The sequence below is a fragment of the Rhipicephalus microplus genome, chromosome 7, assembly GCF_043290135.1.
Source record: "Rhipicephalus microplus isolate Deutch F79 chromosome 7, USDA_Rmic, whole genome shotgun sequence".
Lineage (NCBI taxonomy): Eukaryota > Metazoa > Arthropoda > Arachnida > Ixodida > Ixodidae > Rhipicephalus > Rhipicephalus microplus.
In genome coordinates, this window is record NC_134706.1 from 114,026,914 (window position 1) to 114,042,905 (window position 15,992).

The window sequence follows — 15,992 nt, forward strand, 5'->3', positions numbered from 1 at the left end:
GACTTCTTTTTCTCTACGATCACAAAAAATGATGTCCGGGGGAACTCTTCTTGGCGGTGATCTTCATGTTTGTTCGGCACATTGACACGTAAAAGCTTTCTACTGTGTCCTAGGTCTATTCAGTAGTCATAGTCATTTTTCTTACAAAATACTGAAAATGGCCCTTTCCAATGCATCATTAACTTGTTACTTGCGGGAAGCAAGGTCACTGCGTGGTGATCAGCTTTCCGTTCACGGTGCTTGCTGGAGTGGTCGTAATGCCTCTTTTGCGACATCTGTGCTCGGCTCAGGGTTTGTTGACCTACCTGCAGTGCCTTCTCAGTCCGTTCTCTTAAATACAAGACATGTCCGTACGCCATCTTAGTTTCTTCGTTTTCTTGTTCACGAGCCCATAGTTTTTTTCAATATGCTCAGAGGTCCTCGAATATGCCAGACATATGTAAACCCAAACGGCGGGAACCCGGAGCTTGCCTGCGGGGTCTCGCAATAGGCGAACGAAACCGGTGCTAGCCAGCGATCCTAAAATTCAGGTTCTTCTTGAACTGTTTTGTGGAGCACTTGCTTGAGTATTCCATTAAAACTCTCTACCATCCCGTTGCACACAGGATGGTATGGAGTGCAGTTAAGATGCTTGACAGCCAGTAGTTAGTTTACCTCCTTCATTATATCTGAAGTAAAGAAAGATGTTTTGGTCACACAAGACTTCTCGTGAGAAACTAGTGCTAGAAAACATCTCGAAAAGTCTCTCGAACATTGTAGCCAAGACAAATGTTCTAAAAAGCACTGCAACAGGGTAGCGTAGAGCGAAATCCACAAGGGTTGAATTATGTTAACGACGTTTCGCCGAAGCTGGACTTATCAGTCCAATTATGTCGACTGCCAAACATTCAAAAGGGGCGTTGATCCACAGTATACGTTCTGGTGGCACCTTGCCCACTTTGCTTTCCAGTAACGCTCTGTGGCAGGCCTCATTCGACCGGACATACGTGTGGATATATTCTTGTACCCCAGGCCAGTAAAATGAGTCCAAAACTCGATCTGTTTTCTTTAGGACATCCTGATGATCTGACATGACATTAGCATGAGCCACATATAACACTTCGCTTCTCAAGGACTTCGGGATTATAGCCTGTTGAATACTTTTTTCTTGAATGCATGGAAAACACTGCCGGTAAAATACAATTTTTGACAACAGAAAATGATGCTGAGCCCTCGACGACAAACCTCTTATCCACTCTGGCTATGCGGGTGTCAAGTGTCCCATAATTTCCTTGTTCTGCGGGAAAATCTTTGCGAGACATCTGCCCAGAAAGTTCAGCAGGTGTCACCCTTCCCGAACTCTTGGGACCTGTGACATCAACCAGTAGAGAATTCGAGAATTGGGCTGCTTATCTTCATACACAAAATGAACGTTCTTCTTGCTGAATTGCTCTGGAGAAGAAAGTTTGCACGAAACGTCGGGTTAATTGACGTCACGGGAACCTGGTACGTTTCTGACTAAGACATCGTATAGTGGCGATGCCATACATTTTACATTGGTAGTGCCAGAAAAATATGGACATCTGATATGTATCTCCGCCTCAGGGACTACAGTGGTGCTACCATCAGCCAGTCACAACGTAGCGGTAGTGCCAGTCGGTGCTTTATTAGATACTGAGGACCAGCATACAACCAGCATGTTGCTTCTGGTGTCCCTTAGGACTCAAATAGCTTGACCATTCACTTCACTTGGTAACACTGGCATGGGATGTTTCTTGCATTGTGGTTGCGTCTTCAGCGTGCCCGCGACATTGTCATCTAGGTCCAAATCGTCACCATCATTAATCTATTCTTGTAAACTAGTTGTTCAATAATAGAAGAAGAGAAGGACGATGGACGAGCTCACGAAGCGTGCGGTGCGGATCTGAGCTGATCTGAAACGGCCAAGAAGAGACGTGTTTATGCAAAGGTGCTCTGTGCAATAAAGTCGCCCTGTTTTCCAACCTTCCAACGAAGAAGCTTCCTTTATTCTACACTTTATGGTGCCGCCAAACGCGGGATTTGAGACTCGACCAACCTGACAACGAAAAAAAAACTTTCAAAACAATGAAGATGGATCAGATCAAGTGCAAGTGAGCGACCCATCAGGCTTTTCATACATCTCTCTGTGACGAGGCAAGCTAACTAATTGAATTGCACCAGTTTAGAGCTCCAGCGCTTCGAGGTATCTGCGACTTACTAAAAAGCTGCAACAATGAACTACGCATGCTCAACAAACCACTGGAGAGACTTCTCACGGATGAGCAAGCAGCTGAGGACTACATATTGGTCTTGGAGTATAAAGACAATGCAGAAGCAACACTGTTCCTTCTCTCTTATCATATCGAGCCACTTCAGCCGAAAACGTCAGTGCGCCGAGGCCTACTGATATCCAAGGATGACCCGACTCCTGGTATGGCTTCAAGAAATCGTTTTATCAATTGGTGTTTCAAGACCATCAAGGCTTGACTTGGTTCACTTCGGCGAATCAGTGCTACAATGGCAGCCGTTCTGAGATACGTTCAACCATGCCATTCTAGCAAACTCTGGTCTGGCGGACGTCGAAAAATTTCACTACCTGAAGCCACTTTTGGTAAGACCAGTCGGCAAAGCAATTGAGCGACTTCAGGTGACGGACTTTTCATATGCAGATGCCATTGAAATCCCGACCAAACACTTCGCAACGCGAGTATCATCGAGCAAAAGTACTTAGAGAACTTCAGAATTCAAAAGCTCATACGATGTTCCACTGACGTTACCACCATCAGAAATCTCCTAGATACTGGGGCCATACACGGGACAGGTCTCAAGCCTTTAAGACGATCGGATCTTTCAGACGCTGCGACGCTTCTTGAGATTATGACCGAAATGATCTCCAATGACATAGTGGTGGAACACTATAAACGACAAAGCTCATCAGAAAGACTCAACTAGACTCACTCATCAGATACGGAGCTAGAGCAGCTGTTGAACTATCTGCGACTGGAGGTAGAAGGCCATGAGACAGGTGAGCAGCACAAGACCAATAATCACGACACACGTAAAAGGAAGCGAGACAGAAGGCTCTTTGTGACGCCTACCGCTTCTGTCTTGCACAGGAGGTCCAAGATGACAACGCCAAGACAGCACCACAGCCGCGAATGAGACCGCCCGCACCACGACAAAATAAGAATGCTGATGCCTTTAAGGTGAGCGACCTAAAGACAAGAAAACTGAGAAAACTCTTCCAGGAGAGCAGAGGTGAACTTCGTGCATTTTGAAGGCGAGGAATAAGAAGTGCGTTCGGGCATGATTATGCCTTGAACAACTTTCGTTTTTTCTTGAACTGTCAGAATTCCTGTCTTTCTCTGAACAAGCGGAACGGATGACGTCACCCCCTGGGATGGGGAACCATCCATGCAACGAGACAGCGGGTCCTAGTCGTTTGCGTAAGGATCAACCATCTTGTATGTACCCACCTCTACATCAGACAACCTGAACTCACTAAACAGGCAGTCATTGGCTAAATATTTCGAGCGAGTTGCACCTGCTCAAGTGAATACATTTCGCATAAATAGCAGGAAAAACATATTGCCAGTTCTTTGACAAACAAAACCATTCTTGACAGACTGAAGGCCGTCACGCAGCTCGGAAGTATTTCAGTTTGCGCGTTCCTCACTCATGGGAAAGGAACAACGACTTGCGTGATAAATGACGTCGACGCTGATATCACAGACGCTGACCTCCAGAATATTGTGACGTCGACAGTCAGAATCGTGACCATACGCCGCTTCGGGCAGTCTCGCTGCAGCAAACTAGTATTTGATTCTGAGACCATGCCCCTAGCGTGAAGGTTAGATACGTGAAACATCCCGTGCACCCTTACTTGCCACGGCCTTTGCAGGGTCACAAGTGCTACAAGTTGGGACACGTCAGCACAGTGTGCAAAAGTGAGACAACTTGCCAGCGGTGCGGTGGGTCTCATAAGGTGGAAAACTGCAATACTGCTGTTCCATTCGAATGCCCAAACTGCTCTGGTGCTCATAAAGCTACGTCGAAGGAGTGCCCGAAGATCAAAGAAGAAATTCGCGTCCTACAGAAGATGGTCAGGATAACTCGACACACAGAGAGGCTGTCACATCCATCCGCCGACACAGACGTCGTCCAAAACGTAGGCACCAGCGAAAGCATAGTGGACATCGGAGTTACGCATCACCATCAGCAACAGATGAACATACACGTGCGCATTATCAGGCCGCAAGACCCATGTTGTTCGCACCACGTTCCAGGGATGCAGAAAGTGCACCAACGCCCGCGTTGCACGCCGATGCTTCAGATACTGAGTGGCCTTCGCTACCGACCAGAGCAATAAAAAAGACCACATCACGGGCTGCAACTTCAAAGAGGGCGGAAAATGATAGGCAAGACACTGAGAAGAAGCAAACTATGCTGAAGCATCTACTAAAATTTCTTCATGCCATTCTCAACGAGCTACACACGCTAGGTGCGAAAACAGCAGTGCAGATCTTCAACGTGCTGAACCACTACTGCTGGCCCTTCCATAAACAATATGGCGAATTTCTTCGATGAACGTGTGCGCACCTCTTCTATAATGCAGTAGAACGCACGAGGTTTGCGGAGCCGATTGTCTGACTTTTGACAACGGATGTTTAATAAAAAATGTCCGTTGGTTGTAATATGTGAGCCGAATATGATATCATCGTTTCGGATTTCCGGATACGCCACTTTGTGGTCACGCGATGATCGAAATGCGAGCAAAGTAATTATATGCGTACTTCGAGATTTAACGTACGTGAGACATGCTATGGCTCCTTATGCTTCTGACGACTATATTTGCCTATCTATAAAGCACAAGCGACGTTCAATATCAATTATTGGTGGATGCATTCCTCCTAGAAGCCACGTGGACTGTTCCCATCTCTTGTCTTTGCTCCAAGCTTGCCCTGGACTACATGTATTAGTTGGGGATTTTTGCACATCACCCCATGTGGCGTTCTGCCTGAATGAACATCCGCGGTAGGGACATTGCCGATTTTGTGCTCAATCAGGTCCTGATGTCCAGTAACGATGGCTCACCTACATACCTCTGTGGCACATCGTACAGCAGCTGTATAGACGTATGTTTTGTGAGCAGAAGTCTCTTGCCTACCACCTGTTGGTTCGTAGACGTTGAAACACATGGAAGTGACCATCTCCCTACATATATACAGCTAAAACGATTCTGTCGTTCGACTCCCCTGCCTGTGAAAAGCGTAGACTTACCAGGATTCCACGCTTCTGTAAATGCTCAGTGTGGGAACATTCAATCTATATCTGAAATAGAAAGCTTCATTGCATCAGCCTTAACAACGCATATGAAACTCGAGAATGTGTCACTACCAAGATCACAACTTGACGCACAATATGGATACCTTCGTGCAATCCGTTGCCGGCCAGAGAGGAAATACAAGAGGACTAATTCACCATCTGACCTATCTAGAGCACGCCAAGCACAACGACATGTATTGCGACACCTCGATGAGCTCAATAGGCAACGGTGGAGGGTATTTTGTGGCTCTCTTGATCCCAGAAAACCTCTGTCTCGAATATGGCAAACTGTCCGAAGCCTTTAGACGCCCGCTCAACAGTTGTTCCCTTTCCGAGCTTTGGCTCTAAAGTAAGGTCAACCTGAAATAGAGGATGCAGAAGATTACTGCCACTTACTCATAGGTATGTCCTCCTCACCAATATCACCTTCGTGTTTAGCCTCACTGCCATTCAGCAACGATCACCTCGACTTACCATTCACAATGCACGAACTCGACGCTGCGATTTCTTCGTCTCGACGGTCGTCCGCACCAGAGCCTGACGAATTTACTTATTCGGCTCTATATCACCTCAGCCAGGAAGCAGGGCCGGCTCTCTTGTCGTTCTTCAACAATACGTGGGAAAAAGCGACAGTCTCAGAGAGTTGGAAGTGCAGCTGCATAGTGGCCTTACTGAAACCAGGCAAGTGTTCACACGAGTTGTCTTCTTATAAACCCATTGCTCTTGCCAGTTGCATCGGTAAGGTGATGAAATACATAGTGCTGGCAAGATTGAAATGGCTGCTGGAGAATAATGTCGGCTTACCAGATTTTGTGAATGGCTTCCGTAGAGGTCGATCATCTATAGATGGTGTTGTAGATTTAGTTTCTTCTGTTGAAAAGGAAAGACAACGTAGGAGATTGGTAGGGGCAATTTTCTTAGATTTAAAGGACGCATATGATAGCGTCTACCATGAGGCCATTCTTGACGCACTTGAAGACATCGGCGTAGGTGGCCGACAACACGCATGGATAGTGAGCTATCTCAGAGGACGTACCATTTTTATGTCGACATCTGACGGTGACACGGCCAGGCACCTCGTATGCCGTGGAGTTCCGCAACGCGCCATCCTGAGCCCCATGCTTTTTAACATAGCACTCAGTGACCTTGAAGCGGAGCTTCCCGACGTTGTCAGAATGAGTGCGTATGCGACGACATATGCATATGGGCATCTGGAGCAACGTGACCACAACTGCGAGCAAGGCTACAACAATGATTTGATTGATATGTGGGGTTTAACGTCCCAAAACCACTATATGATTATGAGAGACGCCGTTGTGAAGGGCTCCGGAAATTTAGACCACTTGGGGTTCTTTAACGTGCACCCAAATCTGAGCACACGGGCCTACAACATTTCCGTCTCCATCGGAAATGCAGCCGCCACAGCCGGGATACCAACCCACGCACTGCGAGTCAACAGCCGAGTACCTTAGCCACTAGACCACCGCGGCGGGGCAAGGCTACAACAAAGCACATCAATAACATCTAAGTACTTGCGTCATCAGGGCCTGGAATTTTCAATAGCAAAATGTGCTGCATTGGCATTTACGAAGAAATCAACGTCGCGGTACCCAATCTTCGCTCACGGAGCAGTGATTCCCGCGGTCAAGCACCACTGCTATTTGGAGGTCGTCATTGATCGCAACCTGTCCTGGTCAAAGCATGTGATTGTGCTGCGAAACAAACTAATCAGTTTTGTGTATGTTCTTCGTGTTACAGCAGGACTTAGATGGGGCCCTTCAGAGAAGTGTTCTGCAGTTATGCAAGGCATTGTTTTTGGGCTATATACGGTACAGCTCACCAGTACTTTGCAGCATGAGGGCAACATGCCTTCGTACATTAGAGAGCCTTCAGGCACGAGCACTGAGAATATCCCTTGGCCTGCCACAATGCACGTCAACCTTTGGCACTATAGACGAGTACCGCACCTACCCTACACAGGTTTACACGTCCTGTGAGGCTCTTACAGTGCACCTTCGTCTGCTGACTCGACATGCACATCACCCGTCGTCTTCGCTACAAGTGGACCGACCAGGCTGTACCTATTCGCGATGCCTCGATACGCTTAGGCACATGATCCCTTCAGGCTTTGCACCTGCCGTAATCCCTGCAGTGCCTCCATGGACATTGATCAAACTGCTGGTGTGCCTTCACATACGTGGAATTTTGTATAAGTCGCGTGTTTCTTATATTGCCCTCAAGCAACTCACCTTGGCACATTTATGTGACCGATACAGCGACTGTGTGCATATTTACAACGATGGATCCGTAACTGCATCCGCCTCAGCTGCAGCCTTCGTGATCCCTCAACTCGGAATTTCCCGACAGTACAAATTAGATCATAAGTCATCTTCAACAGCTGCAGAACTTGTTGCTATACAAGAAGCCGTAAAATTTGTGAACGACCAAGCACCGCGTGAATGGGTGATTCTGTCTGATGCAAACCAACGCTTCAAGCTATTCATTCTTGCTCAAGAAACGGCCAATTTTACGAGTTAGCATTAGGAATCGTCCAAGCATCTGACCTAACACACAGGAGTGGTCACTTCATTACACTCTAATGGATTCCTGGACACTGCGGCCTGGTTGGCAACGAAACAGCCGATAGCGAAGCAAAAGCGGCAGTATACAACGCTCCTATGTACGTCAAAGTACCGTATTCGCGAAGTGACGTCAACACATTGCTGAGATCACTCATGCGCGAATGCGCTGCTACTTACTGGTCGCTACCAGATCACCGAAACAAGCGCCGGCGGAAAACAGACCCCGGTATGATTTTTCGTATTCCAGATAAAACCAGCCGAAGACATGCTAATATACTGCACCGAATTCGCCTGGGCGTCGCCTTCACTCGCCACTACACCCACCTAATCCGCCGTGCGGACAGCCCGAATTGTGAACGCTGCAAAGTGCGCGAAACGATAGCTCACATATTTTGTGACTGTTCATTAAACGTGGCGCAAAAACTGCTAACTGCAACGTTGGCAAGCATCGGACGAACACCATTAAGTCAAAGCCACATATTGTCAGCAATGAACGACCAAACAGTGTCAAAAACTTCTACAAAGGCTGTTCTAGAGTTTATGAAAAGCACTGGAATAGAAACTAGACTGTAGGGTACTATGCTAAGTGGCTACTGTACATACGAACCACCTCTTCTTGCCCCCATCATCACCCTTCATCCCTCTTTCCTTCCCCTTTCCCTTATCCAATGTGTAGAGTAGCAGGCTAGAGCGAACTAGCTCAGGCCGATCTCTCTGCCTTCTAATAAATTCTCACTTTCTCTGTCTCGTGGAAGAGCCAGCATAATGAATCTTCGTGCCAACGGAAGCCGATCATCGAAGGCAGAGGTTTCCCAAAGGCGACGCATTAAGAAACACGAGCGTAGCCCAAGCGTCAATAGAAGTGATGAAAGAGCGCTGTTCCATCTGCTCTACCATCTGGTTTCGAATAGAAGGAAACCGAATTGTCACAAAGTAACACAAAGTGACCTGAAATCGGTACAAGTACTTGTGAGAGACAAACGTTTTCTTAGAATGTGGGTGCATTAGAGTTCTTTATTGTCAGACATCACTTCTTAAAAATTGCGAAGTTTGGTTATGTCGACTAAGAATACCGACTGACTTTCAGCTGTTCAGACCTGTACACAAATGGTATCCTCTAGAAATTGCCACCTGAGGCCGGAAATCTGTTGAATATTAAAAGAAGAGAAGGACGATGATGGACGAGCGCGCAGAGCGTGCGGTGTGGGACTGGATTTAACTAGAACGGCTGAGAAGAGACGCGTATATGCAAAGTTGCTCAGGGCAGTAGAGTCGCTCAATTTTCGATTTTTCCAACGAGGAGACTTTTCTTCATTCTACACTAGAATCGTTTTTGGGTAACATCTAAGAAGATTTAGTCGGCTTCTAAATGCTGTGGCTTTTCGGACCGCCCTTGAAATATTGTCCCCATTTACGGCAGTGGTCGCAATAGAATTGCTTCGGCTTACTTAGGCAGTCGGGAGCCTTGTGCCACTTACGGCGCCAAACCAAATATGAACCTCTGCGCTTGTGCTTGAACTCAATTCAACCTTCACAGCTGTGTCTTCCCTTTTTTTGCTGAACTATTAAGAAGTTCTACAATCTGTTTGCTTCGACATACGTATCAGCTGCATCTGCGATGGCTCCAGGAGTCTTGCAGTTCATTTCCTGTAAAAAGAGTGCCAGCTGGCTGCAGCATCTCACCATAAATTTCTCAGCGGCAATCAAGTCACGGACAGGATCCACTTTTCTCTCTGTCTGAGATATTTTTACCCATTAAACAAATTTTGGAATCTTGTGGCACACTGTCTTCCAGTTTCGCCGTCTTCAGGCCTGCTTTTTTACAGTTCGTCATGGTATCCTTCCGACTTGAAGCGAAAACGCTAGAGCAGTGCCAACTTTACCGTGTCAAACAACAGCGAGTCGTCACATGACAACCAGTGAAATATTTTAAGTACGTCTCCGCTCAGAGAACCTAACAGCAGTTGCCCACATTTGTGTCAGCCAATCTTGACCTGTCGCCACTCTCTCTGGTCTCTTCTAACAGGCGTCGATGTCATCTGTGACCTCGTTGAAAACAGGTACACAGTTGTGCATGTTCACAACTGCAGACGTGCTCCTTTGGATGCCCGTGTCACCTACCGTAGTCCCTCCAACACCAGCCTCAGCTACTCTCAGGCGTAGTTGCAGTGTGCTTTCTTATATTTCCGAGTGTCGCTGGCTTGCTTCACGGCTTTGACTCTCCCTTCGTGCTACTTGAAGACGTAGCTGCAAATTGTGGCCTTCAAGCTACAGTTGTTCTTTCTTCGCGTCTCTATCCAAGGCTCGTTCATTGTGCTTTCACACTTATCGCGCATCAAACGAAGGTTGAAATTCCACTCCTTCCAAACCCAAGCGTTCTGCAAGTGCCACCAACATTCATAGGCGCATTTTTACTTTTTAATTCTTGTTTTGCAAATCTATTCTTTAGCGTCAGATGCTCAGGTCTTGTCGAGGACGCCAATTTATGACAATTTCGGTAAATAAAGCTGGTGGGGCTATCTGTGAAATGTTCTTCTCGGACAACAAAACGAGCGGAGCGTTTAATTTACATAGAAAAGAATATATGCTCACACACCTGAAAAAAAAAGACGGCAAGGAAACACTATACAATAAACAAAAGGTAAAGTGACACGCATCAACCATACGGAAACAAAATACAATTCTCATTACTGAGGGGACACCTCTTAGAGCCTAAACAGTCTACATAGTTCACCCGTCAAACTTCTTGCAGGAGTTCCGACGCCTAAGAAGAGTGGTACGGCTCAGCAGCAGTTCATTCTCTTGAACAGTCCAGTGAGGAAGACGCAGCGATGAGAGTGTACAAGCTTGTGCCCGTAGCCCCATGACTTGCTCCCGCTCCCATTGAACGACGTCGTCGCCGGCGCTGTCTTCTGCCCGAGCCCCAGGTCTAGGCCGCGCCAAGGACTGGCCAATAGACTCGGTGGTTGAATGGTCACCAGGAACCTGAGAAAGCCGTTGCCGGGTAGGTGCCCAGGCTCTCGCACCCAACGAGTTCGCACGCCGCACCCTAGCCGTTCCTCCAACCACTCGCGCGACTTTTCGTGCAGTGGCTCTGAATTACATCTTCAGTTTTTTGGGTAATCCTGCTTTTGTTTTGAGGGGGGGCTGGGTTCACACGCAAGTAACACGGTGTTGGAAGCCCATGTTAGTCGTATTGCTTCACCAACTCTAAAAAGCACCTCAGTGGTGCAATTCACCCACAACAATGAAATGTTGAAGAGCAGCGGAACACAGGGCGTTGACACGGTTAAACGGGTATCGATGCAGGTGCTTGTAGGAGGTTTGAAGCGAAATTATATGTAGTATTTACTCGAGTAAACGCTTGTTCTAGACGCAAAGACAATGGAGGCAAGACGCGTTGGAGACGCTTGCAATGGACTTTCTTAATTCGTGTCTCGTTGGTGTCACCCACGCGCCGTCTGTATTCTCGAATGCGATCAGTATTCTTGACTCGCACCTTTTCGGTGTCGCTGATCTTCCACTGCTGACGTTAGCTTTCAGCTTCCCTGGCTCGCGTCTTGTCTGTGTTGATGTCGCCATTCGCGAAAGCCATCGGCATCGCTAACCCTTTCAACGCCGGTGACACCGATAAAAGGCATAGAGTTTCCTAATATACACTAGAGGGAACTCTGGCACTAGTGTCTGTAAGAGCTGCAATGCACGGCGCTTCAGTGAGCATGGGAGTCATGGGTAGTACACACACTTCTCTATTTTTTGTACTTATGGCCTGCTTCTGGCTCCATGTGCGTTCGTGTGGCTTGGAGCTGTTTTTTCACGGAAAAAATAGCCAATATTCAGCGTTTGGGCTTCACAACCTTGTAGTGCCATCATCACCATCATCATTTCTCAATCACCGCGCCGCGCCTCTCGCGCAGCTGGTGCTAGCTCGAGCTGCGCGAGGATTAGAACGAGCTCACGCACCTGGCGCGTCCGACGTGGACAGCCACCGCGGCTCCGCTTCAGGCGTGGAATAAAGTTGCGAGATCAGCACGGCCCCGTCTGCCACCTTCGACGCCGTCTCACGTCTCTCTTCTCTCACCGCAACATTGGTGACCCGGAGAACACGCCCTTCGCCAAGCGGCCCGCTGCCATGTTCCCGCAACTCTGCCCGCCAGTGCCGCCGTTTCAATCGACCTACCCCAAGGTATGGTTCATGCAGCTCGATGCCGTTCTGGCGTTGAATGGCGTCACGAACCAGCCGCTGATGCACGCCATTCTTCAAGACGCCCTTCCGGTAGAGTTGCGTCATCTCTCTGGCACTTCAACCTCCAGCCATCAGCCTTACGATGACCTCTGCTCTGCGGTGCTTGCCAGCTATGGCCTCACCTACCACCCGCTGCCGTTCACCCGCGACTTACAGGTTTCGTCTGCGTCGAAGCGTGCGGTACCCTCCGGCCCGAAAGTCTTCACTGACCGGGACCTAACTTCCCCGACTACGTCTCCTACAACATCTCGTCCGGCCGCTATCAACGCGATTCCCGCGTACGAATGCCCATCCGACGAGGTTCAGAACATTCGTGCTGCACGCGACCAGTCAGCCACGAAATCCAACGAGCTTCTTCAATACGTTCCTGCAGCCAACGACCGGGTCGCCACGAGGTGCATCTTTTCGAAGTCCTCGGCCGATTGTCCCTCGGGCACTCTCGCCACCCACATGTCTTCTCCGGCCTACACAGACCACGATTTCTCAGACATGTCAGACTCCACGACGGCTTCATCACCGCATGCCCCGGAGTCTGCCAAGACTACGGATATTCTCACGCTCACTATTCGCCCCTTGGTCGCGGAGACCAGCGTCGACGATGTCTGAAGGCGCCTCCCCACCCACCTCGACGCTCTCTAAGTCCTGCCAGCAGCGACCATCTTCAGCCCCGCAGTCTCCCGCAGCCGAAGTTAGAGTCATAAGCCGTCAACCACAGCCAAACTTCCGAGAGGCTGCGACTATGACTGACGCAGCTGAGGACGACGTACCTGGCGCGCCTATGGCACTGCAGACTACATATGCCACACGTGCTGTAGAGGTTGTCATCGATCATGCAGACTTGCACACCAACCTTCATGCGCGGAGAACCGATGGTCTTTCAGGTGTGCCACCCGATCCTCCATCAAAGCTCACGTCTTCACAACTATTCCCCAGAGCATTTGGCGCCGGATGCAGTCCGCCACACAGGCTCGTTGGTAACAACAGCGACGACGTGCGGTCCAACTGCATTACTGCCGCCCTTGATAGTATGCCAACGAAGTCGTCACGTTCGGCATAGTACAGAGAGGCCCTTTTTCAAGCCTCTTGCTAAACAGTCATGTGTTGCAGCCTTGGCCTTCAAGACGGCGCAAACACCTACGAGGTTTTCCCGACGCAAGGGCCAACCACTTGCCGTGCACATGACTAGCCCACATTGCCGGCGAGATCAGCACGGCACCGTCTGCCACCTTCGACGCCGTCTCACGTCTCTCTTCTCTCGCCGCTACAACCTTATTCATTTAGGCTTGCAATTTTGAATCAGGTCACAAAGTTCAAAAGGGTTCGATTTTTTTTTCAAAACAAAAACTGTAATCAGCTATAACCGAAGCCGCAAGTACGATTCACCACCCGCACGTACGTACTACCTATCATTCCCATGATCGCTGAACAATCGCAGTGCCACATTTTCCTATAGTTAATTTTAGGAAACTCTATGGGGAAAGGTATGCGCAAGCTGGCGGAAAGCATGTCGCGATGACTTCCCATCCATCGGCGCGATCGCGCAGGAAGCAGTGACGTGATGTCCACCGTCTGTGCCGCGAAATTTTCGAGACGCGCAGCGAGCGCACCCATCCGCTCGCGGCTTCTTTGTGCCAATATCTGGAGAATAAACTTTATTGAAGAATGAAAATTACGTGACTAATCCCGGGTGGAGCCCTCTTGTAGAGCCCCACTGGCCAAAGTGGCTTGCCGGGCCTGGTCTAGGGTCACCAGTTGGCTCCCCAGTGCCAGCTCGGAAAGCCGTGCCTCCCAAGACTACGTTGTGAGTGTTTGTAGTGAGCGCACCAACATAGATACTGCATTGGCTGGCCGCTCGGTACATTGGTAGGTTATGTGTGTAAGTGTGGCTGTGTGGTTACTACACCATGGGCATACCCCTGTTTTGTATATCTGTGGAAAAATTGCGTGTAGTTTTGGTATGTGGGGGTATGTGTTCGTTTGGAGGCGGCGCCAATCCCGGGCTTGTTGGCTGCTTAAGTTCGGATGTGGAGGGGCGTACGTGCGTCTTGTAAGGCGTTGGTTTTCCAATACCTGCCTGCTTGTTACACTTTGCTCTTCATGATGCCCTGTGAGGTGTCCTGAGGAGAGTCCTGCGTTTCGGCAAGTAAGTCCGCGAGCTACGCAGTTTGCCTCCTCGTTCCCCCCCAGGCCGTCATGCCCTGGGCACCAAGTGACGCCATGTGCATCCATCAACATGGACCCCAAAATATCAGTGACGCACCTTGGAAGTGTGCCTCTAAGGTATAAGCGACATGCAGCTTGTGAGTCTGTCAAAATATACGCTGAGCGCCCCCTTCTTTCGGCTTCTCTGATTGCCAAGGCTATGGCTGCTGCCTCTGCGGTGGCACTTGATCTGGTGCGTAGGGACGCGCAGGCCACGACTTTGTTTTGGTTAGTCACTGCCAATGCATATGCTTGTTTTCTGGAGCCTTGTGGTGGCGCGGGATAAAGACTGACGTCGGTAAAGTAAGCGTCTGGATCGCTACTTCTCTGCAGGAGTTTTCGTGCTCGTGCTTGACGGCGCTTTTTGTTGTAGAGCGGGTGCATGTTTTTTGGAACTGGTTCCACGATTATTTGATCACGTATTTGCTTGGGTACAATGACTGTCTCATCGCCACAATATTGAGGGGTGAGAGGGTATCCCAGCCTCTGTAGCAGTGCTCTTTCCTGGAGCGTAGTGGTGAGTCGTTCTCGCTGTGCGATTAGTGTGGCGGCGGCCAATTCTTCATACGTATTATGCATGCCGAGTCCCATGAGTTTTTCTGTGCTTGTGCTGTTGGGAAGTCGCAATGCTGCTTTGTACGCAATTCTGATGAGTCTGTCAATCTGCTCTATTTCGGGCTTGCGTGTTGAATGAAAGAGAAGAGCGAACGTGACTCGGCTGAGAACGAAGGCATGTACAAGGCGTACCGTGTCGGCCTCTGTCATCCCATCATTACTTCGCGCAATTCTAGCTATAAGGGATGCAATACTCTTTACGGTGTGTTTGAGTTGGCCTATTGCATTCTTTACGCTGTTGTTTTCTTGCACGTGCATGCCTAATATTCGAGCTACTGGGGTCCTGTTGATGATCTGTCCGGCAATTTCTAGCTGCAGCGCGGGTGCACGGTTGGACCGAGTGCGTGGGTGTCTTATTTGCAAATATTCCGATTTGCTAGGTGCGCACAACATGCCTGCAGCAGTGAGGTAGCCTTGAATCATGTCTATAGCGGTTTGCAGTACATCTTGTCGTTCTCCATAGGAGCCCTTTGTTGCTCATAGCGTAATATCGTCCGCGTAAAAGGCACAGCCCAGGTTTGGTACAGTCTCCAGTTGGAGGACTAGTTTCCGGAGGCCGATATTGAATAAAAATGGAGACAAGATGGAGCCCTGAGGTGTGCCTTTCAGTGGGAGGTCGTATGGTGATGATTTAGTACCAGCTATGCCAATCTGCGCCAATATCTGGAGAGAGGTGGGACGGGTGGTATGATGCGGTATTATCACTTGCGGTAATGTTTGTTGTAATATATGTGGTAATATACGTTCAATTGAAGATGCGCGAACGTCGGTTGTTTTATGTTTGTTCACGCAAACACCACAAGATGATTTTACTGCAGCGTTTTTCTGAAAAGCACTACCACTGAACACCTCTCGACGAGTGTCCCTCGTTTTACGTAAACACATACCTAAGCGTAAGCGTATGCATGTTCTCGCATTCGGGCTCTATAAAAAGGCTGTGGTGCATGGGACCTGTGACATTGTTGTTGCCATACTATTTTGTTACTGCTGTTTTATATTTCTGCAGAATTGGTCCGCAAGCA

The 15,992-nt window shown here is 48.8% G+C and overlaps 1 protein-coding gene across 2 annotated transcripts in view; it reads left to right on the plus strand.

Annotated features, from left to right (window-relative positions):
• The window catches only part of LOC119179921 (uncharacterized), a 77,816-nt gene that overhangs the window by 24,644 nt on the left and 37,180 nt on the right, over positions 1-15,992 (plus strand). The window lies entirely within an intron of this gene.